Genomic DNA, 23,738 nt, shown 5'->3' with positions numbered 1-23,738 from the left:
TGGCAATGAATTTTAATGAATCATGCAGACAATTGCAAAGAAAACCAAAGGAAATATGTATGATGCACAGTTAGACACCATTATGTCCTTCTATATTCTTTCTCTGTGAATATATGTGTGTGTGTGGGGGGGTATGCTATATATATATATATATATATATATATATATATATATATATATATATATATATATATCACTTTTTTATTTTTTAAGGAAGCTTTTTTTACAATGGGCCCCTTATCTTAATGTTGCAGTGTGTCTTCCTCTGAGACATTCAAGAAATCAGACTTTTGTTTTGTGAGAAATTAACTGTAAACCAGTTAAAGGAGTGGACACAAAGAAAATTCCGATTCCATGACACACTCTAGGGGGCAGATTTACCTAGGGTCGAAGTAAAATCCTTCGAATATCAAAGTCGAAGGATTTTGCTCTATTCCTACAATCGAATGATCGAAGGAATAATCGTTCGATCGAATGATCGTTCGATCGAATGATCGTTCGATCGAATGATTAATCCATCGATCGAAGGATATTCCTTCGATCAGGAAATTGTTAGGAAGCCTATGGGGACCTTCCCCATAGACTAACATTTGCCTTGGTAGGTTTTAGGTGGCGAACTAGGGGTTTGAATAATTTTTTAAAGAGACAGTACTTTGACTATCGAATAGTCGAACGATTTTTAGTTCGAATCGTTCGATTCGAAGTCCGTAGTCAAAGGTCGAAGTAGCCCATTCGATGGTCGAAGTAGCCAAAAAAAACATTCAAAATTCTAACTATTTTTCCTCTATTCCTTCACTCGAACTAAGTAAATGGGCCCTTTGGTATATAACCCACATAATGCATTAAATATATTCTCCTTATTAGAAAATATTTCTTAAAAATAAGATATAGAGAAAAGGTATAGAAGACTTTTCCACCATAAATGAATGGTGGTATCATCCTCGGGAAAATCAATTCATTCTATTCATAAAAGTCTGAATTTAATAGGAAACAAGAAACTGAAAATATATGTGCTAAAATGAGAAACAGTAGTTTAAGGTTGAGACAGGATAAAACATTAGGCAAAACAAGGAATGAGCATCTGCCTTGGTGTCAGTAATATAGTTTGCTCCATGGGGAACACTAATATCTTTATTGGCATTCTGCATTCCCTGAATTCCCACAGACCAATCATAGGTACCCTGAGAAAGCCACAGCTGGGGATAAGCTTTCTCTTTTTGTTATGGTATGTTAAAGAAACTGATCAATGGTACTTGCGCTGAGGGCATATTAAATATCACGTCTTCTGTTAAGGAAACTGCATGTTTTTAAATGAGTATAATAGAGGTTTAAAGAATATTTTGTTCAATAAAATAACAGGATAATTATAATGCCAGGGATTAAGAAACATAAGTGCCCATTAGTGCACTCTCTATTGATAGACTTGTTTACACACATTGGCCTTGATTCATTAAGAGTCATATTTCAAAATGTGTTTTCATGCCTCATTATGTGCACATTTAGGGCACAACACATTACTTGTCAATAGTTTATAAAAAACATATGTCACTGGCCGCAAAATCTATGATGGCTATTGCAAATGGGACATTGTATATGCAGATGCCACAAAACTATGCAGCCCAATAAATTCCATCCAGGATGTGGCATCCTTGTGGCATCTGGGCAGCTAACTGGCAGATGAGATTCAATGTTGATAAATGTAAAATAATGCACCTGGGAAGTAAAAATATGCAAGCCACTTATACCCTTATTGGGACTGCACTAGGCAAATCCATAATGGCAAAGGACCTTGGAGTCCTTGTAGATGATAAACTTGGCTGTAGCAAGCAATGCCAGTCGGCAGCATCAAGGGCAAATAAGGTCTTGAGTTGTATTAAAAGTGGGTTTACTCTTCCACTGCACGGAGTGCTGTTAAGGCCATAAAATATGCCGTACAGTTTTGGTCTACAGCGCTTAAACAGGATATTATTGAATTAGAGAGTATTTTTATTTGTAAAAATAAAAAATCAAGCGGCCTGTAAAAAGTAGCCATGAAAAAACGTCCATTGTATTTTTGCCACTTTGCAAATTTTTCAATGAACCAAAACGGGACAGATTTGCCCATCTCTGGTGAGGAATATGGGGATCCTACATTAATTTGCTCCTATCACCCCTTTTCCCTAAAAACCCACCAAGGATAGAATAATTAATTACAATGATTCTGTAAGAATACCTGTGCGGCGGGGTCACCCACCGCTTGGTCCCTAAAACGCCGGCGCCATGTTGGTTAGGGCGCGCGCGGCGCACCTGCGTGCCTCTTAAAGGCTCAGGCACGCTGGCGTGCTTGCGCCAGCGCGTTTTTGGCGTGAAATTTGAATCCTATTTAAGGGCATTTCAGTGTACAGACATTGCCCGTGATAGGATTGTATCCTTAGCCTTGTGCTTTCTGTTCCTGAAACCTTGTTCTTGTTTGTTAGCTGTGTTTGACCCTGTTTGTATACTGACTACTCTGAATTCTGAATATTGACCCAGCCTGAACTTTGACCACTCTTTGCCTGATCCCTTCTGCCTGATTGATACCCGGTTTTGACCCTTGCCTTCCTGACGATTCTGTTATCTGCCTGCCTCGACCCAGCCTGTCTGACCATCCGCTTGCCTTGACCTTTGTACCGTGACCTTCGGCCCAAAAGACTCTGCTAACAGCCGTGCCCCTTCGCCAGCCAGAACATCTCGCCTTGCACCTCTCGTTAAGTCCAGGTGGCACCCAAGTAAGCGGAGGGCTCCTCCCAAAGCCCAACGGTGGTCACACTACTGGTGAAGCTGAGCCGGGTGCTTGGCATTTGTGCTGGTATCGGGTGCCGGCCGTGACAGATTCCTGTCCCATTGGTTAGACCTAGTAGTTTTCAGCTGGATCCTATAGTATCATATAAAAAAGGTCTAATGACTAAAAGAAGGTTTTTCTAATTTTTAACTTAGAAGTTCATGCCCTTCACACTACTTTTACCCTCTCTGTGTGGTGGGGAATTGGTTCATATTTACTCAGTGCAGAGCATTCAGCCTTTCTCTCCTGGTTAGGAGGAGAATACTGTATATATCCAAACCCACTATCTCTTATTTAAGGTATGAGTATTGACACTGTACTGTAGAAGTTTGTGAATTTATTTGAAGAGTTAAATATCTGCATGTTTTACATATCATTCAGAGTGGAATTGTGCTATCTTGCACATTTATACTCTATTATGTTTTAGGTTTGTGTTGTTTTACAGTATGTATTTTGTTTGACTGCTCTCACATATTTGTAAATGTATCAAAGCATTTTAATTTCCAGAACTGCAGTGTGGTGCTACTGATTTAATGAAAACATGCTATGACTGCTGGATTTAGATAGTTCCAGGCTACAGGCTACATGTTGTATCTTTGAAAACAGTAGAAAACAATATTTCTTTAGAACTTCTAATTCCTTTCAGGAAAATAAAACATACAGCTTAGGATAAAATAAACTGTTGAAGAAAAATGTCTTCCCCTTAAATTCCCAAAATCGAATTTAACATGGACCGCTAGGCAAATTTGTTGTGTGAACATTTTTCCTCATTACATGGATAAGTGATTTATAGGTCTGGCTAGATAACATTGTACTTTATATGATGGGCTTGATGTGCCCAGCCCAGAAGTACAGTGCTCCCACTTGTAATTATCTAAATTCTTCAGACCCCCCAATCCTGGAACAAGCGGTTGGTAGGACAGCAGTCCATAGATATTTCAAATTACCTCCTTTGTTTGAATTGAAATTCGACATATTTATGCAGTTCCTTCCTAACAAAAACATATTGTACCATCCCAGAAGTACAGCAGAGCTATGAGAGCAACATTTTATGCCTCAGAGTAAGTCTCCATTGGTATTCTTCATCATGGCTGAACTCCTTTTCTGCTGCTCACAGTACCATAATATTCAGCGTAGGCATTGCTGGCATAGATGCTTAGATCCCTTAATTCATCAACAAGATGCTGCTTATGGAGCTAGTAATGGGCGAATAAATTCCAAATATCCGCGTTTTGCCGCTGGTGAATAAATTAGCAAAACTCAGAAAAAAACGATGCTCGTCAACACTATTCAGATGCCCATTGACTTTAACGCTGACGCGAATTGTTGCAGGCTAGTGACGGGCAAATTTGGGGCGTTTTTTGGGAAAAAATCCTGAAACGGCGTCTCGTTTTTGACGCCAGCGTCCGTTTTTTTAAGCCGGCATCCATTTTTTCAGATGCCGGCGTCCATTTGTGGCAAAATTGCTCCGGCGTCCATTTTTTTATGCCGGGGAATTTTCGCGGCAGGCGGCTTCGCAAATTTATTCGCCGGCGATAAATCGCGGGAATTCAATGCGAATTCGCGCCTGGCGAATAAATTCGCCCATCGCTATTGCAGGCATCAAAATTCGAGTTTTGCAAACGGAAATGGGAGAAATTCGCCCATAAATACTTAGCACTAATAGTAGAACTTTTACTTGTAGTACATTGTTCTAATACTTTGGGTGTTGTTCTTTAAAGAGTGTTTCCACTCACTATCACATTTATAAATTAATTGATAAGTTATATTTTGTATAGCTCGGAATAAGAATAATTATTGGCCCAGTGCCAATAATTTATTAAAGTAGTACATTTTTGTGCACAAGAAAAAAATAGCAAAATACACACACTGACTCCAATGCATTTGGCGTGAGAAAAAAACACCCACTGATTTTAAAGCATTTGGTGTGAGAAAAAAACAGATAGAATTAATAATGGATGGAGGGCACACCAAAATTTTTAAAAAATGATAAGAGGTGCAGAAACAAATGTTACCCCTACTGCAGGTAACCTGTATCAAGTGAGAAAAAACAGCCTTTGACTCCAATGCATTTTAGTGTGAGAAAAAAACATAATTTGACTCCAATGCATTTTGATGCAAGAAAAAAATTCACTGACTTTTATGTGTTTGGCACAAGAAAATGCATCCTATCCCCCCTCCTCTTAAACACCCATTAACTCCAATGCATTTGGCGATATTTCAGCAAACTTACTCCATTTTGCAAAATTTTCTGCAATTTTTTCAGCAAATTGCAATAGGGCAGTTTTGCTCATCACTCAGTAGTCAGTACTAGAACCATTGCATACATTTGTCTGCACAATACTGTACTTTAGGGACAGGGGATCTTTAGGGAATCTTATACCCCTCCTGACTAATCCACGTTTTGCTCATAGACTTAGGGGGTTATTTATCAAGGTCCGAATTTATCTCAATATTGGCTGCTACAAACTCCGTTCTAACCCACTTGGGTCTTATTTATTATTACATTTTCCCAATAATTTGCTTAGTGGGGAAATGCTCAGATTTTCATGATTTTATGTGAATTTTCCCTGAAATCTCAGAGTTTTTCGGAGTTTTCACCCGAAGGCTCCGAAAACATTATGAAATTGCCCAAAAACCCCCACACAACCAAAAATCAATGGGACTTTTCCCATTGACTTTTATGCAACATTGACATCTTTGAGATGCCGTGTTTTTATATTCGGGCTTTTTTAGTTTAATAAATTCTGAAAAAATCATGATTTAAAAAAAAATCACAAATTTTTTGGATTTCGGAGAATTTCGGGTATTCAGAGCTTAATAAATAACCCCCTTGAAGTGGTGGATTCCGTGCTGTAACCAAAAAAATTTCAAAACAAAGGAGTTTTTAATGTGGTTTTTCACTACTCATTAGTTCATTGAATTTATTAACATTGTGGCTTTTGCTTATTTTTCCTTGATGAACCTTAGCATGTTTTCTGTTTAAACCTACCATTGTTAGCATGTTGAAAAATACCACAGAAGAACACACCATTAGCTATGGATGGCTTCAGCTCCAAAATACTGTTAACACAACAAGGTATGTTAAAAGGTCACAACTCAAACTCTTTCCTTTTCATCTATATTGCATCTATCTATGCTGCGTCCTTTTACCAGTAAAAGTGAATCTTTGTTTAAAAATGTGTACACATATCTGATCTATAATGTTCTGGTGATGTTGGATTGCCTAAAGGAGGCTTAGAGGATAAAGATCTGCCCTTTCATTCTTGAACTGTGTACAAGTCAAACCTAAGATGCCATATGAACAAAGCTTTTGTGTTAAAGTTGGCCCAGGCACTAAAGCACAAGCCGTATCATTCAACAACATTTCAGAATTTGTCAGATTTACAGAAAGAAGGCAAAAAGAAAATCATTGTGCTGAGACCAAATGTCCGAGACAATATTAATAGTAACAAAGAAATCTTTTTGTTGGACACACTAGTCAAAATTTTGGATTGTTTTCAGGCTGTGTTACCTTTAAGATGCATAAGATTAGTATGATATATTGTTACAGTAGCTACATCGTGTTTACAGTATTAACCCCTTTCATACCAATATGTTGATACTGACTAACTAGCTGGCAATAACAATAAATGGTTAATAGAAACTGAAAAAAATATATTCTATAACAAGATAATTGTCATAAATGTCATCATTTTTAATAGTTGATTATAGCTATACACAGGGCTGCCATCAGAAATCGCAGGGCCCCATACGAAAAAATATCCTGGGCCCCCTGGGCTGCACCCACCACAAGCCCTACCTACAGGTCCGCCCTCCCCACCCCACAGGTCCACCACCCACCACACACTAAAAAAAATACATTGGTGGCTATGGTTCCCACATGTTAATAAAAAAATATTGGTGGTCAGGGCCCCCCATTAAAAAATATTGGTGGGTAGGATCCCACATGGGGAAAAAATTGGTGGCCAGGCCCCCCCCCACGTTATAAGAAAATTGGTGGGCTGGGCCCCCCTTAAAAGTCTATGTAAAAAAAACTTGCCCCCTCCCGGAAGTTTAAAAAAAATTAGTGCCCAGGCCCCCCCACACAACAGGTTAACTTTAGGGGGCCCTGCCATGTTGCACTTACTTCATTAATGGGGCCCACGTGCTGTCAGTGAGCTGCAAACTACAGAAGGGAGGAGGGGAACACAGATGGCTGCATTTCCTTCCAGTGACAGCATTTTCTTCCCTTATTAGTCACAGAATTTCAAGTCCTGGTAAAGCTGCATGGTGATTGGATTAGCTGCAGGAGAAGTTCAAACCTCAGCTATCCAATCCCTGAGCAGCTCAACCGGGACTTAAACTCAGTGACCAATAAGGGGAAGTAATGGTCAGAAGATACCTCCCCTTGTACTCCCGCCCTGTCTTCCCAAAGTCAGCAGCTCCCCCCTGTCCCCCCCTGATGGCTGCCCTGGCTATACAACTTCAACTTCAGATTGAATAATAATCATTATAGAGCTTAGATCTATATTGCAAAAACAAAAACCAATTCAGTTATTACTGCCTTTTCAAGCAAACATAGGAGAGGTACAAAATGTAGTCCCCATATGGGAACCATGGAGCTGCCGCAGGTCTAGGTTGATAGTAGCTCCAAGGTTCCCCAACATCAAAAGGTGCCATTGCACATAATTCATTAGAAAAGGATAAAAAGCAGGATAGATGGTTTGGCAACATGAGGAAGTGCAGAATTGGGTTTGGACACAAGTACCTTAATGAATTGCATCAACATGTGTTGTGAGATATCTCATAGGTGACCCTCTAGAATCTCCATACCACACATCAGCGAAGAAGTGCTCAGAAAAGTAGCAAGTAAAGCTAGGGAAAATCAAACAAGATTAAATAATTACGTAACTCCTCCTTAATCAGTATTAACCATATACATAACACCAATGAAAACCTATACGTACATTAAAGTTAGTTTGCAAATATAGGTTTCTTACATAGAATCAATGCACAAAATGTGGAATTGAAAGCAAACTCTATATTTGTGTTTGAAATTTGTACCCCCTCAACTAATTTAGAACTAAAATTGCACGTTGCATAATCAAGTCAATCTACAAGGAATTTTTATCTGCTTCCATTTTCTGGTAACATGCTAGCTTCTGCTATCACAAAAGCCCAAAGTTTTTTTAGGACTATTGGGGCTTTGTAGGGAATGCAGAAATAATCTGATGCACTCAAAATGGTTTCCCAACATAAATGGATAAAATACAATTCTGGTTTTTACAGTTGTAATAGCAATAGCTCTCTTAAAGTTTGTATTAACATTTTTGGAATGGGGAGTATTAGCCCTAAAATGACAAGCTCTGATAAAACTTTATTCAGAAAGTGGGGGACAATCACTGTTACATTAGGCAACCATCACTTCTGTTCTGCTACAAAATGCATTATATTAGCAACATCTTTGTTTGCTTTGCTATGACTTCTGAGTGCTTTCAATAAGCAGTGCAACTTATTTGACATAAAACCTGCCTACGTGCCGTCCTCATAGCCACTTAGCTGCTGCTCTCTTCCCACTAACTTTTAAAATTAGAAATTGTTGTTCTATGGGTCTTATATTTTAAGAGCTTGCAAAGCACCAATATTCCCTTTCTAAATAGTAATAATGTAAAAAAAAGCAGTAAACAGTTTGATGCATTTTTAGGAAAAAAAAAATGTTCTGGATGAAGTGAAATCAGAATGGTGAAGTAAGTAGCATGAAAACAGAACATGCTGCGTTCCTAGGTCATTCTGTGAAAAGATTAGCAACCTGGAGAATAGGAATTTATTGTGTTAAAGTAAAACCCCATTACATAAAACACAGATAACATTTATAACATTTAACCTGTACAACTGCTGCTCACAATAACAGAAACATTTACACCATTTTAATGTCCAAAGCTTCCTCGATGTATAACATGCTGTTTAGTGTTGAGATTGTTGGGAATATTGTAATACTGATAAAAAAAAATTAGCTTTAGGAGAAATCAAAACTGGCCTGCAGCCTTGATGGTCTCCTCTCAAACATCAATTAAAGAAACAGTATGCTATCATACTAAATATTTTTACAACATAAGGAAAACAGTAGTGATGGGTGAATTTGCGCAATTCGCCGCCAGCAAATAAATTTGCGAAACGCCTGCGAAAAAAAACGAGACGCCGGCGCAAATTCGCCCATCACTAGAAAACAGCCCTAAAATAATGTTAGTCTAAAATATGTTTTAATGTTATTAGTTTTAAACACCCCTCTGCCATTCATAAAGTTTGATTCTTGACCCTTGAGAATGGATTCATTGTGTAAGAAACGTACCCTGGTGGTCTAGTGGGCAACGGGGTCCACGCAGCGTCCTTGGCGTGGACGCCCGCTGCGCCGCTTCTGTCCTGCCCTTGCCGGGGCCATCTTTGATTCCTAGGGTGCGCACGGCGTGCCTGCGCATCTCTTAAAGGAATTTGCTATCCTGACTGATTATCCGTGTTTGACCCTGCCTGTTCCTGACTACTCTGCATTCTGTATCCTGACCCTTGCCTACCTACGACAACTCTTCCTGCTTAACCCTTTGATTGACAACCCGGTTTGATCCTTGCCTGCCTGACGATTCTGATATCCGCCTGCCTCGACCCAGCCTGTCTGACCATCCTTCTGCCTTATCCAGTCTGATTATCTGGTTTTGACCCCTTGCCTGCCTGACAATTCTGTTATCTGCCTGTCCTGATCCGGTCTGTTCCGTTTCCACCAGACGCCTTGTCCTTGATCTTCTGTCCAAAGACTCTTGCTATCCGGTCGTGCCCCTTTGCCTGCCAGAACTCCTCGCCTTATACCCCTCATTAAGTCCAGATGGCACCCAATTAAGCTGAGGGCTCCTCCCGAAGCCCAAAGGTGGTCACACTACTGGTGAAGCTGAGCCGAAACCAGGGTCCCTGGTATTTGTTCTGGTATTGGGTGCCGGCCGTGACACATTGCTTATGTAGCTTCTTGTCCTAGGCCTTTTTTTTATAACTCTTTATATATGTTTAGAAACATTATATTCAGAAACATAATACATAGACAGCAGATGTTGCAAACATATGGAATCATGATCCACGATATACAAGATGCATCAACTAAATGAATGTAAATAAAGAAAAGATGTAAAGTAAGTGGGAGTTAAACAAAGCAAACGTGTTTCCTAGATTCCAGTTAACAATACTGTAGATAGATCAGAGAACAGCAGGGGTAGATGTAGAATTATCCTTTGAGGGAAAAGCTTCCCATGGGGACCATATAGGCTTATGTTCTTTCAGATCATCCTCTAAAATGGCTGATAAATAGTGTATTACCTGTATATGTTCTCTTTAACTAGAGCTATAGAAAGTGAAAGTGCTAGCCAATGTAATGGTATATCCCAGCATGTAGCTGCCACTATCTTAGATACACATTTTCATTGTACAATGAGCAATCCAGGATAAATTAATCACAAAACAGCAGATTCGAATTTGGTTTGAAAGGGTTTAGGGTAGGGCCACACGGCGCGATTTCGCCGCGATTCTGCGCTGGGCGAGTTGCGAGTTGCGAGTCGCTGCGGTTTTTAAGCCGAAATAGCTTTGTTAACTTTGGCGCTGGCGTCAATGCAAATCGCGGCGAAATCGCTGCGCTAATTCACACGTGGCGATTCGTTTTCTATTGTCGCCCGAAGTTGCCTCGCTGGGCGTTTCCGGGCGACAGTAGAAAAAGAATCGCCGCGTGTGAATTAGCGCAGCGATTTCGCCGCGATTTGCATTGACGCCAGCGCCAAAGTTAGCAAAGCTATTTCGGCTTAAAAACCGCAGCGACTCGCAACTCGCAACTCGCCCAGCGCAGAATCGCGGCGAAATCGCGCCGTGTGGCCTTAGCCTTACATATAAGTACAGAGGCCAAATGAAAACCAGAGAAGCAAACAACTGGACAGATAATCTTCCTTAATAAAACATCCACCAAAACAAGCATTTGTAAAGCATGTTTATATACTGGAATAAAAGTATCACCAATATATTACTTTATAAGCCATTTATTTAACTTCAACATTAGGGGAAGATTTCCAAAACTTAGAACCAAATATATAGTTTCTGAAAATCTATAGTTTGTGATGAAAGCCATGGTTCAAATACACCTGGGTACCCACTGGGAAAAGGGGCTTTTCTTTGCATAAATAAAGCAGGGTGCTACTTGTTTTTGAATTTTTTGATCAAAATGAACTATTTTCCAGAAATGTATGTTAGACTTCATAATAAAGCCTTCAGAGTTCAACAGAAACATGAAATTGGAAAGAAACCAAAACCGATTGCATGTTCAAAATTCTAAAAGTTTACAAACAGAGAAACTTATTTATTTAGTGTTTTCATAATATTTGTTGTCTCTATTTAATCATTTGGTGGGGTAAAGTCTGTTTTGAACCTATTGGTGTTTCTGTTTAAACACTGACAGTATTTAAACAGAAGTGAAATTTCAGTCAATCAGTCAAAGCATATGTTTATGTAAAACTTTTCTTTTGGATATCCTAATCTTCATCACACTAATATTTTACAGAAAGAAATTGAACTATTAATGCAATTAACCAATGTACATGCAACCTTCAGAATAAATGAGACTAAGGTGATGAACCCTAGTATAGTTGAAGATTTGGATGAACAGTAATAAACAGTAGAAGACAAAAACATAATTGCTTAATAAACACATACACAGAATATTTTAAATTAATTTATGAAGCAACATTTTTTTAATTGATTAATTATTTTATTTTTAAATGATAAAACTTGTCAAAAACAGTGGTGTAGCGATACCTGGTGGTCTAGTGGGGCAGTGGCTCTCCTCGTGGGGACACCTGCCATTTAGTTGTGCTCACATTTTGTCATGCGTTCGTACACACGTTGCCTTTTATTCGGCATGCCGTCTCTGGTGCCATTACTCCTGTAACACGTTGCGATTCCCTTGCCTGCCAAGAACTTGTTCCTTGGCTCTCTCACTTTAAGACCTGGTGGCATCCAAGTAGTGAAGGGCTCCTCCCAACGTTAAAGGCAACTGTTGTAGGCAGAAGCGTGAGCCATGACTGCAACCTTGGCGTTTGTTTAGGGTTTGAACGTGACAGATGGCTGCTCCAGGGTGCATATATAAAATATATAATACAAGTAATTAAATGAAGGTAGATGAAAAGGGCTAATTTATGAACACAAATATAAGAATGGATGAAAAACTAGGGGGCCCATTTATAAAACCTTGATTTTATCTGGTCGAGGTTTTAAAGGGAAAAACTCTAATTTTATGTGGAAAAAAAACTAAAATTTTTAAAGATTTAGGGGCAAATTTACTTATGGTCAAATATCGAGGGTTAATTAACCCTCGATATTCGACTGTCGAAGTCAAATCCTTTGACTTCGAAGTCGAAGGATTTACCGCAATTCGTTCGATTTGAAGGATTTTATTCCATCGATCGAACGATTTTTCTTCGACCCAAAAAAGATAGCTAAGCCTATGGGACCTTCCCCCATAGGCTAACATTGACTTTCGGTAGGTTTTAGGTGGAGAACTAGGGGGTCGAAGTTTTTTTTTAAAGAGACAGTACTTCGACTATCGAATGGTCGAATAGTCAAACGATTTTAGTTTGAATCATTCGATTCGAAATCGTAGTTGAAGGTCAATGGTAGATGTCCTTGAATTTGTTTCTTGACATTGTGATCTGTGCTAGTTTTTGTTGATAATCCAAAAAAGTCAAGTTTTCGGATCATGGATCTTTTGATACGAAGTGATGCTTGACTTTGTCTCGTCTTTTTTTCGCTTTGAATTTTTCGAAAAAAATGATTATAAATGATTTAAATTCATGGAACGGAGTTTGGTCGACTTTGTTGTAATAAAATGATGAGATTAATTTGAGTTTTAGTAAATAACCCCTAAGTGTGCATTGATACTAATGTGGTGTCTTCTTCTGTACATGCTTCTAGCAACTCATGGCAAGTCGATGTCCCTGTTGACTGAATTATGAATTTGTATGTGTATTGACTATAAGGAATCATGGATTTACCACCAGCCTGGACCTGAAATTCGCCAGTCCTCGTGGACTAATGCCAAGCACTTTGGTTCACTGAAAATATCCCATCATAACTCTGAAACGGTGCACTAAAATATGAATGATTAACAAAAACTAGGGCTAGTTTGCAGACATATGAGCACTGTGCATGCAAGATGGGACAGATGCTACTTAGCAGGCACTTGCAATCAGCATGGAGGGGTACTGCATTGTGGGTAAAAAACAGAGCAATTTGTATCTGGAAATTGCACAATGAACTTTCTTTTTTATAACAAAGCATTATGTCACAATGGTCACAGATCCTATCTGAAATTCGTTGTTGACAATACTGTAGGATTTAGAGCTTTTGATAAGATTAATTTAGAAAACTGAATATTTTAAGTTATGTTCCAAACTTAACAGAAAGTGAAATAAAAATGTTAAAAAATAGCAATTGTTGGATAATCTTCCTTCAGAAGAACAAAATAAAAAAAACAATATAACATTTCTGGATAATTTACTTATTTGTTTCTTCTTTTTTAGATGAGAGTAAAAAGTGTTACTATTATTTGTTGGATGGATTTTATATTTCAGTTTTAATGACTATGCCGTTTGTTATGGGCTACGTAAGAGAAACATCTTGTTCATGAAAAAAGCCTCATTTTTATTGGTAAGAAACTTCTAACACTGATAGGACAGCACAAGTCAAAGACATTCAAAATAGTCATGGATTTCTGAATGTATAAAAAAGTTGAAATTCTAAATAGTAATTTGACACAAAATTATAACCATGGTCATAGTGGATTAATTATAATGTTACCAGCAGTTCTTTATAGACAAGGATTTACACAAATAGGCTTATTCAGCATCTGGAACTATACAGTCTATTTCTTGCCAAGAACTTTGCTATGGACGATATAATGTCATGTTACTCTGTTATTATTATATAAAAACAGATTGAGATAAACTTGACCATAGGTCTTTGAAATTATATCTTAGTAAACAAGAACCTTTGCCCTTGTCACAGTTCTTTAAGAAATTTATCTACGGTTTATTTGTACATCTCATAACTCAAATTTTCCAAAAATGTGATCAATGGCAATTTAAAACCATATCCACTTATTCAGTGGCTCTCTCTTCTCTGTGCTCTGATCTCATGTTAAAAGGCAACAGAGAAAGAAATTGCTCTAAATTTAATGACACCTTTGGAATGTTAATAATACAAAACTTTCAAAAGATAAAATTATTTCTTATAAGTAGTAAAGAAACAGATTTACTTAGACCATTTTCTTTGCACCTTTGTGGCAGAAAATGACTAGGTTTAAATTACAGCAGCTTCATTCTTTTCTTTTCAATTCCTTAATCCTTAAGGAGCAGAGGTTTTCAGTTCAAGACAACTTCACACAGAACATAAGAAAAAGACTTTGTTAGCCTCTCTCAAGTATGGTGATTTTTCAGTAGTAATCACTCATATCCCATAGTTAAAAAAATACTTTGAGGAAAAACTACTGTCAATTCACTTTTCGTAACAGGTTCTTTTCCATTACAGGGAAATACACATGTATGGAAGTGCTTTCATGTGACCCGCCTTCAGATGTTTGTACCTGTGGTTTTCATCACCTTCTTTTGTGGGTTCACCTCATATAAGATGACTTGCATGAGACAGAATTCCATGCCATGCTCACATGTCTGATGGGGCTAGCCACTGAAGTCTTTTTTTAAATGTGTCCATCCATTTATTTCTGTCTTTTATAACTTCTTTCCTTTGGTTAAAAAAAAAAGTTGCCACTGACCTTCTGCATGAACAAACGTTGTCTGTCCTAATAAGCCAAATGCTCTGCATTGTATCTTTATATATATATATAATATATATATATATATATATATATATATATATATATATATATATATATATATATATATATATATATATTTATTTATTTATTTCATGATTCTCTTAAATTATTTTTATCCCAAACTAATTTAGGACTAAAACTAAACTATAATCCTTCAAGGATTAAGAAAGGATCTCTTTCTTAACATATCAGATCATAATTAGTCATAGAATGGTATTTTATTCTTCTTCGAAATATGAACCTCATACTGGCATAGCCTGAAGTTTTCCCACATTTTGCACTGTTTTTCTGTAGTCCCAGTATAATTGTGGTTCTGGTAAAATTGTGGTTTTACTGTATTTATCATAGCCAAAACATAGCATACAAAGAAGTAAATATTATTTACCAAGCAATACAAATGTTGAATGTATAGGGATGATAGTATAGCTGTCAAGAGACAGGATCGAGACAAGATATAACTTAGAGAAAACAGAATTTCTCTACCATTTATACTAGAATTTTGTTATCTTTATTATTTATTTTTTGTAGTTTTTCAATTATTCATCTGACTCTTTCCAGCTTTCAAATGGGGGTCATCGAACCCCATCTAAAAAAATGAATGCTCTGTAAGGCTACACATTTATTGTTATTTATTAGTCATCTTTCTATTCGAGCCTCTTTTATTCATATTCCAGTCTCTTATTCAAATCAGTCATGGTTGCTAGGGTAATTTGAACCCTATTGTCCTAGAAATGCATCCACCCTAAAATAAATGTGGCATGATCTTCACATTTTTTTTTTAAAAAATTAATATATTTAAGAGTTACAATTTTTAAAGATAATCCCAAATTAACATATAACAAACACCAGCGTTTTGTCTTTTTTTTTTATTTTTTGGCATACAGGATATGATGTCACTGATTGTAGAAGATGTAGCTTCATCTTATCAATTCGCCAAGCATAACCTGGCGAAACAGACTCTGGCGAAAAGGGTAACGTATTGTAAAGTTTGCACTTTGATGAATTTGCAGACCAAAAATTAGCCTGGTGAAAGGACATGAAACTTCGCTATCTAATTGTCCTCTATATCTTTTAGTAAATTGACAATGTTCCTGCGGATTGTAGTTTTGGTGAATTTTCTCTAGCGTCTGCAATTTCGCCCTTTAGTAAATCTGCCCCAATGGGAGATGGCCATCCTGTAATTTGGAGCTTTCTGTGTGATCCGGATAATGGATTTTGAACTTCCAGACATCCTACAAAAAAGGGGAAACACTAATGATATGTATGTATGTCTGAATTTCTACAGACATTTGTGTATTTTCTAACTTTCACATATTACAATACCTTCCACACGAAAACAAGGATCGTATTATAGATAATACAAATGCAGCTTTACTGCATCAGACGGATAAATGTGCAATGAATTTCCTTGACACTATTAAATTGAGAATATTAGTGAGCTATGGCTGATTGTAAAACTTGTGATGAGGCAAAATTAACAAATTGCAAGTTGATTAATTGCATTGATTCATTTTGCAACGTTTTACTAGTCTGCCAATTTCACATTCAATACTATCTGAAATAATTGCAGTTAAGTGAATTGTCTGGATTATGCGAATATCATTCTTTTTATTGACTTGAGCAACTGAAATATGCATAATAGTGATAAATAATGAAAAATGGTCCGTTTGCAGAAAATTAAATGGCATTATTTTGTTGCATATTAAATGGTTTTTATGTAACACTTTTTATCGCTGCAATTTTTTTAAACGGTTGTTTTTTTAGTACAACTCTGGAAATTATTTTTAAGAAATGCATGATGCCATTAAAGGGTCCTTAAACTGAACTTTTAGGTATTTTAAAAATAGAAAATACTCTGTATGACTACTATTTCAGAGATGCTTAGTCATTGCTTGGTAATTTAATGGAAGTTTGCTTGCATACCGGTAAAAACAAATATGCTGGTCCTAATGCCAACACCACACATGATTATGGGATAACTAGCTGCCCAACCCAAATGACAAGAGAGGACAATATGGAGTCAGATATGGCCACGTCCTGAGACCTTGAGTTCATGATTGATTGATAGCCCCAGCTATAGTGAAATCACCTTACCAGGCAGCAGGCCCCCTACCACACAAACGTGCACTAAAAGGTTTTGTCTTTTCTAGTGTAACCTTCTGAGCTATACAGGTATCAGTCCAGTTATCAGTAATACTTTGCCAAGCTTTTCTTTCTAATCTGCCTATTTTCTTTAATTCAGTTACTGCGTTCTTTCAAAAAATATCTGTTAACCCAACCTGGCCACATGCTCAGTAGTCTCCACTTATGAAGAATTATTTAACCAGCCACAATTATAAACTGGATACAAAAGGGTTAATTTACTATTACCCTGAGTAGAGCACTATGGGGCTCAGGAGTGGGGTTTGCCTGCACTTTGCACCTTAAGCTGGATGGGGGACATCCTCCCAAAGGATACTAATGGTTGTAGGGCCCAGGAAGTTTGTAGCAATGGGGCTTATATAACATCATATCTATGTATTGACAACAAATCTAATAATACATCTACAATAATCAATTTACAAAATAATATTCTAGGACAAGAGTATTTTAACAGCCACCACTTTGAATTAATTAACACATAAGAATTTAGTTAATGAAACAGCAACTTGGCAACTCTTTCAGGACAAAGTCTAAATCTATATTTGTTCAGCTGGGCTCAGATCAGTTCACATGAAACCATTTGAATGAAATATTCTTCCTTGCCACCTGAAGTTGGCCTGCAAACTGTACCACAAAACAATTCATCCTACCAACTATTTTATTTTACAACTAAAAAAGCTATTGAAAACAACATTTTTGTTTTTATCCACCTTGCCAAGTGAAACGCCTAAAGAAATCTGCAAAGACTAGAGTGAAAATAAATATTCATTATGTTCTTCTCATATTTCCTTCTTTCGCATCTCTCTGTCTGCAATGTCTTGTCATTTTCACATAACTTAAAGTTAATTTCAGCTGCATGGGAAGGTTAAAGGAAAGCCCAAACTGTAAAAGATGAAATAAATAAAAATATGAGCTTCAGGATTCAAACAAGATCAAACAGGACAACAGAACCTTACAGATTGTCAAAAGGTAACTCAGAAGATTCTATAGTCATATATTTGCAGCTCTTTATAATTATTCACAGTATATAAATACATATTTGCATTTCCTGGACAAAGTAATATGATGTTAAACAGAAAAGTAAGAATCAGCAAAAATGATGATGATGCTGATGGAGTTATCTTTGGCAAGAGCTGTTTACTGAATGCAGATAACTGGACAATCTAAGATGAGTGAGGCCTTTCTGCTGTCTGTTTGTATTTGATACCGTGTGCATTATCCGTTCTGAAAAACACCAAAGTAAAATATTGGTTCTTCAAGCATCTTCACAAAGCAAAGCAATATTTGGCATAATTTTGACCTTGGGAACAATTTTCAAAAATGTTCACACTTTTATGTCTTTAAGCCATATATTCCAATAGACCTCTTTTTAACTTGCTAAATGCCAAGTGGGTGTTGAAGTTGAAATTTTCTAAGCAATATTAAGGGGCCGATTCACTAACTTCGAGTGAAGGATTCAAAGTAAAAAAAACGTAGAATTTCTAAGTGTTTTTTGGGCTACTTCGACCATTGAATGGGCTACTTTGACATTCGACTACGACTTCGACTTTGAATCGAAGGATTCTAACTAAAAATCGTTCGACTATTCGACCATTCGATAGTCGAAGTACTATCTCTTTAAGAAAAAACTTCGACCCCCTAGTTCGCCATCTAAAAGCTACCGAACTCAATGTTAGCCTATGGGGAAGGTCCCCATAGGCTTTCCTAAGTTTTTTTGATCGAAGGATATTCCTTCGATCGTTGGATTAAAATCCTTCGAATCGTTGATTCGAAGGATTTTATCGTTCGATCGAAGGAATAATCCTTCGATCGTTCGATCGTACTATTTGCGCTAAAATCCTTCGACTTCGATATTCGAAGTCGAAGGATTTTAATTCCCAGTCGAATATCGAGGGTTAATTAACCCTCGATATTCGACCCTTGGTGAATCGGCCCCTAAATTTTTACTTTAAAAAGCAAATTTGTTTTGTGGCATAGGTGGTTTAGAGGGCAATATTTTTACCCATGTTATGTTTTGATGATAACGGAGGATGTTGGGAGCACGGTAACATTTACAAAATACTTTTCTAAAGGTATTTTCCCTCCAAAAAAAGGGATCAGAATTTCTGATGTTGTAAAGAACAACACACAAATTGTGTTCACAGTCACAAACATTTTTTTTAAAAATAAAGGGGGTTTGGTGAGGGCGTGACCGGATATTTCAAACAAGCAAAATATAGATCCTCTGCATGCACCCATAACCATATATTCCAAAATGGGCAACTGGACAGCACTTTCGGTAAAAAATGTATTACAGCAGGCTGCTGATAGGATACACCTAATGCGTTTCAGGAACAACTCCCTTAAAGTGGACCTGTCACCCACACATAAAAAGATGTATAATGAAAATAATTTGAAAATTAAACAGGAAACCCAAATTATTTTTTTAAATCATCCATACCTTTTATAATCTAATTTAAAAGTTTTAGCTATCAATCTTATATTGCCTGCCTCTCTTCTATGCCTCACACATAGAGGCAGGACAGTAGCTTCCTTTTACTTTCCATTCAGTACTTCCGAAATGTCCCTGTACTCCTTCCATTTCCCCTTCCTCCTCACACTCTATAATTGTGTAGGGTACCATGCATGGGCATTAGGTTCCCAATTCTAGCACATACACAAGATTTTGGGGTGATAAACAACGTGCCTTGTCACAAAATGGCACCTGCCTGCTTACTATGATTGTGAATTCCAAAACTGAAGGAAACAAAATTTAAATAATAAATATAGTGTGAGTATATCAAGTAACATTATAGAAAAGAATTTGAAATTATTTCTTAGGGTGACAGGTCCCCTTTAATCACAGGCCATATTAAGGTATATATATTTTAATGTGCATAAAATATTTTGTGCCAATAACTAAAAGATAAATGTGGTGCTAATATAAATGTCGTGCTAAGATAAGACGCCAACGTTTTTTAGACTTTGTTCCAGTTTTGGCTCACAGAATAATGTAAGTGACAAAAGATTGAGAAAGATCTGGCTACTTTAATGCACTTCGCCTGGTCTGAGGTGGCGAAGGCAACTCTGGCAAAATAGGCAACGTTCAGTAAAATCCGCACTTTAGTGAATTTGCAGAGTAACATCCATTCACCAGAGCGAATTGTCGCATCTCAATAGAGTTGAATGACCACTAGCACCTGTCTCTTTTGCTAGCGAATTGGCGCCTGCGTCCGTTAGTAAATTGGCGATGTACCTGCGGGTGGTAACGCTAGTGAATTGACGCTTACATAAGCCACTTCGCCCTTTGGTAAATCTGTCTTATAATGTTGGTGTATTCCAGCAGATATCCAATGAAATCTTTAAGAAGAACAGCACTTTTGTGGAAGGTTTATTTCCCTTTTAATAAAATATCACTTTTCTGCAGAGCAAACACATTGTTCTGGTCATATAAATAACATTTAGAACAACCAGAAGACTAGTGTTGTAGTGTACGAAACATACTAACTAGGGCTGCTACAACTGCTCAAACATATATCCCACACATGGCAAATGCTGGAGAGGATACTAAGCTCAGCAAGTGGTGAGGTTATCCTCTGAGTGCCCTGTTATCACAGTCAATCTTACAACTTATAGATATATAGTGTCACTGGGTTACACTTGTCAGCAACTCTAGTCTTAGCTCGAAGCCCTACAGGGACTAAAGAATCAATTGGGAGACACTCTTCAGTTGAGTGACAGAAACAGAGTGTTTACATTATTGCCTGAGAAATTATGAGTAACCCAACGTTTTAAGATGTTATTTTCTCTGTGTCACAATCATACAACAACGCGTGACTTCTTTTTACCTCTTTAACAATATTATGTATATATTATTTCATTTTGCCGTAGACATTCTATAACAGGATTATACCTTCATCTCTGCATAACCTCCAGAGAAACAGAAAAGGATTCACTGCATGAAGTCAGATGTAACAAATGTTCTCTATGAGAAGAAAAAATATCAAGTATAGGTATGGGACTTGTTATTCAGAATTCTCGGGACCTGGGGCTTTCCGGATAATGGATCTTTCCGTAATGTGGATCTTCATACCTTAAGTCTACTAGAAAATCTTGTAAACATTAAATAAACCCAGTAGGCTGATTTTGCTTCCAAAAAGCATTAATTATATCTTAGCAATGAGCAATATATAGGCTATTGCACAATTAAATGCCTTAACCACAGTGTAATTTCACCTTCCCTGTGACTCCAGTGCATTTGGAAACTTTTGGTGCAATTTTGTCATTTGTGAATTTTCCCAGGCCAGTTTCACTCATCACTTGCGCTAATAACTTTATGGCTGTGAACAGCTCTGACAATTGGAGAAGAAGTTGCTGCTTTGAGATGGCAATACACCACTAATTCCATCTATTCCACCCTACAGTGTCAACCCACAGGCCTGCATGGGTTTGTGTATGATCGTGACATGAAGGGGTGGGATGCAGGAGAGGTCATTTATCAAGTAAAGTTGCAGGCTTGCAAAATTCCCAACTGTCAGAAAATCCATACTTACTGTATATAAACATGTTTGTTGTCCATGGCACCACTGCATTCCTCCTGCCTCCTGTTTCAAATCAAACACTGCTGCACCTATTGACATAGGGGAATCTTCAAGCTTCTGCCACCTGTGAACCAGGCAGTGGCTGGGCAGATTTACTGAAGGGCGAAAGTCGACAGCGACCACTCCACACCCATCGCTACACTTTGCCTGGCGAAAATTCGCTGAGACAGCGCAAATTTACTGAAATATGGAGTGTCGTCCTGGGCAGCGGATGCTGGCAACTTTTCACTATTGTTACTTCATCAATGCAAGCAATTCAAAGTGAAGATGCGCTAGCGTTCATTTCTGCCTATCGCATATTTGCTGGAGGTCTTGCGCTAAGGTTAATTTGGATACGGCGGGAAATTTTAAGTTGAATGGAGGTATATGTTGCAGCAAATACATTTCATTACACAAGTCCAGGGAAAATAGAGTTGTTACAATGCCCTACACATGAGCCCACTGTATAGTTTATGTTCCATATGTTAGAAAATGTATGGGGGAACCCGGTTACCCCCCAAAAAATTTAAGGACTTTTGCAGTCTATCACTCTGAAAAAATGAAAAAGACGCCAGCGTTTTTTTGGACTTTTGCACTTCACCTGGTCTGGCAAGTCTGGCGAAAGTGGTAATGTTCATTAAAGTCCTCATTTTAGTGTGGAGTAACGTCCATTCACCAGAGTGAATGGACGATAGAGTGCAAATGAGCGATAGCGTCTATCGCTTTCGCTAGCGAATTGGCACCTACGCCCGTCAGTAAATCGACAAAGTCCCTGCAGACGGTAACGCAGACAAATTGTCGCCAGTGTATGCCGCTTCGCCCTTGAGTAAATCTGCCTCTCACAGTAACGAGCGTCAATAGGCACAATGCAAATGCTTCAAAAGTGTTGGGTGCACTCATCACTCTCAAGCCAAATGCCAGAACCAATGCAATTATGTCCAATTTGTATCAAATCATGTGTGTGTGCAATTGTGTTAATATCTTCACCGTCTGCATCCTTGGTCATTTTCCTTCTTATGAACAATGCATTATTTAGGGCTATTTTGAAATATTGACTGGTTCTAATTAGGCATATATGTAGCAAGCAATGCCAGTAAGCAGCTGCTAGGGCAAACTAGGTCTTGCGCTCTATTAAACGGGACATAGATTCCCGGGAGGAGTGTGTTCTTCCACTTTACAGAGCACTGGAAAGGCTCCATCTATAATATGCCATAAAGTTTTGGTCATTATTGAATGGAGAGGGTCCAGAGAAGGACAACTAAGCTGGTAAAAGGTATTGAAAATCTTAGCTATGAGGAAAGACTGGCCAAGTTTGGGTTGTTTACACTGGAGAAGAGGCGCTTAACCCTTTCCCTGCCAGCCGTTTTGTCCTAGATGCGAACATCTACTGCCAAGCAGTTTTTAGATATTTTGCACTCTTTCACTTTAAGGGCCTTTCCTGGGGTGGTCTTTTAGTTAAACCAGGAAAACAATATATTGTTTTTTTCAGGATAACCTGAACTTTCACAATATGCAAGAATTTTGGTGTAATTCTACTTCTGTAAAAAAATATTGGATTCTAAGTGTCAAATAAAATGAAAAAAATCATGTTGCACGAAGAACAATCACATATATCAGAAACATCATTCATTTTATGTACGAGAACACAGCCGATTTAGAAAGGTCTATGTCTCCTGAACGTGACAATACCAAATATATATAGTTTTATGGAGATTTCTCACTTGTATAGCTCAAAATCTACAAGCAGTACACAACCAAATTTCCAAAGCAACACTCCCCAAACGGCATACTTTTGATTTCAAGGCCAAACATTCCGCTAACAGTAGGTTTACCCTAGAAAACTACCCATTACTAGAAAGAACAGATTCTGGTGAATCAAAAATGGGTAGAAATATCTTTGTACTCCAAACCACCACGTTGCAATTGTTTCCTAAAGTTATAATGTTTTATAGAAATTGGTGAATTTTTTGAAAAATGACCTCAAAGCTTCCACTCTACAGCAACATATCTCCCACACATCATTAGGTATCAATGTAAAACACCCCAAATATAAAATCCTGGGTCCACTGAACAGTTTGATGCCCAATATGAATAGATGTACCCAAGCACGTGGCATAGGAGGCCCCAAAAGGAAGACCCCCCGTTTGTTATGTCATTTCAGATACTGCAAAATCAACACATTTACATCGTTTTGGGGGGCGGCAAAGGTAGAAAAAAGTACGTTCACCCCAGAAAACCATATATTTTCGGAAAGTACACATTCCCCTGAATCCAAATTGGGTATGCATGTCTTTCTACACCAAAGTACCAAGCGGCAAACCATTCCTAAATTTGGTGATTTTGG

The sequence above is a fragment of the Xenopus laevis genome, chromosome 6L (assembly GCF_017654675.1).
Source record: "Xenopus laevis strain J_2021 chromosome 6L, Xenopus_laevis_v10.1, whole genome shotgun sequence".
Lineage (NCBI taxonomy): Eukaryota > Metazoa > Chordata > Amphibia > Anura > Pipidae > Xenopus > Xenopus laevis.
The sequence above is the reverse complement of the archived record's forward strand: the minus strand, read 5'-3'. Positions refer to the sequence as shown.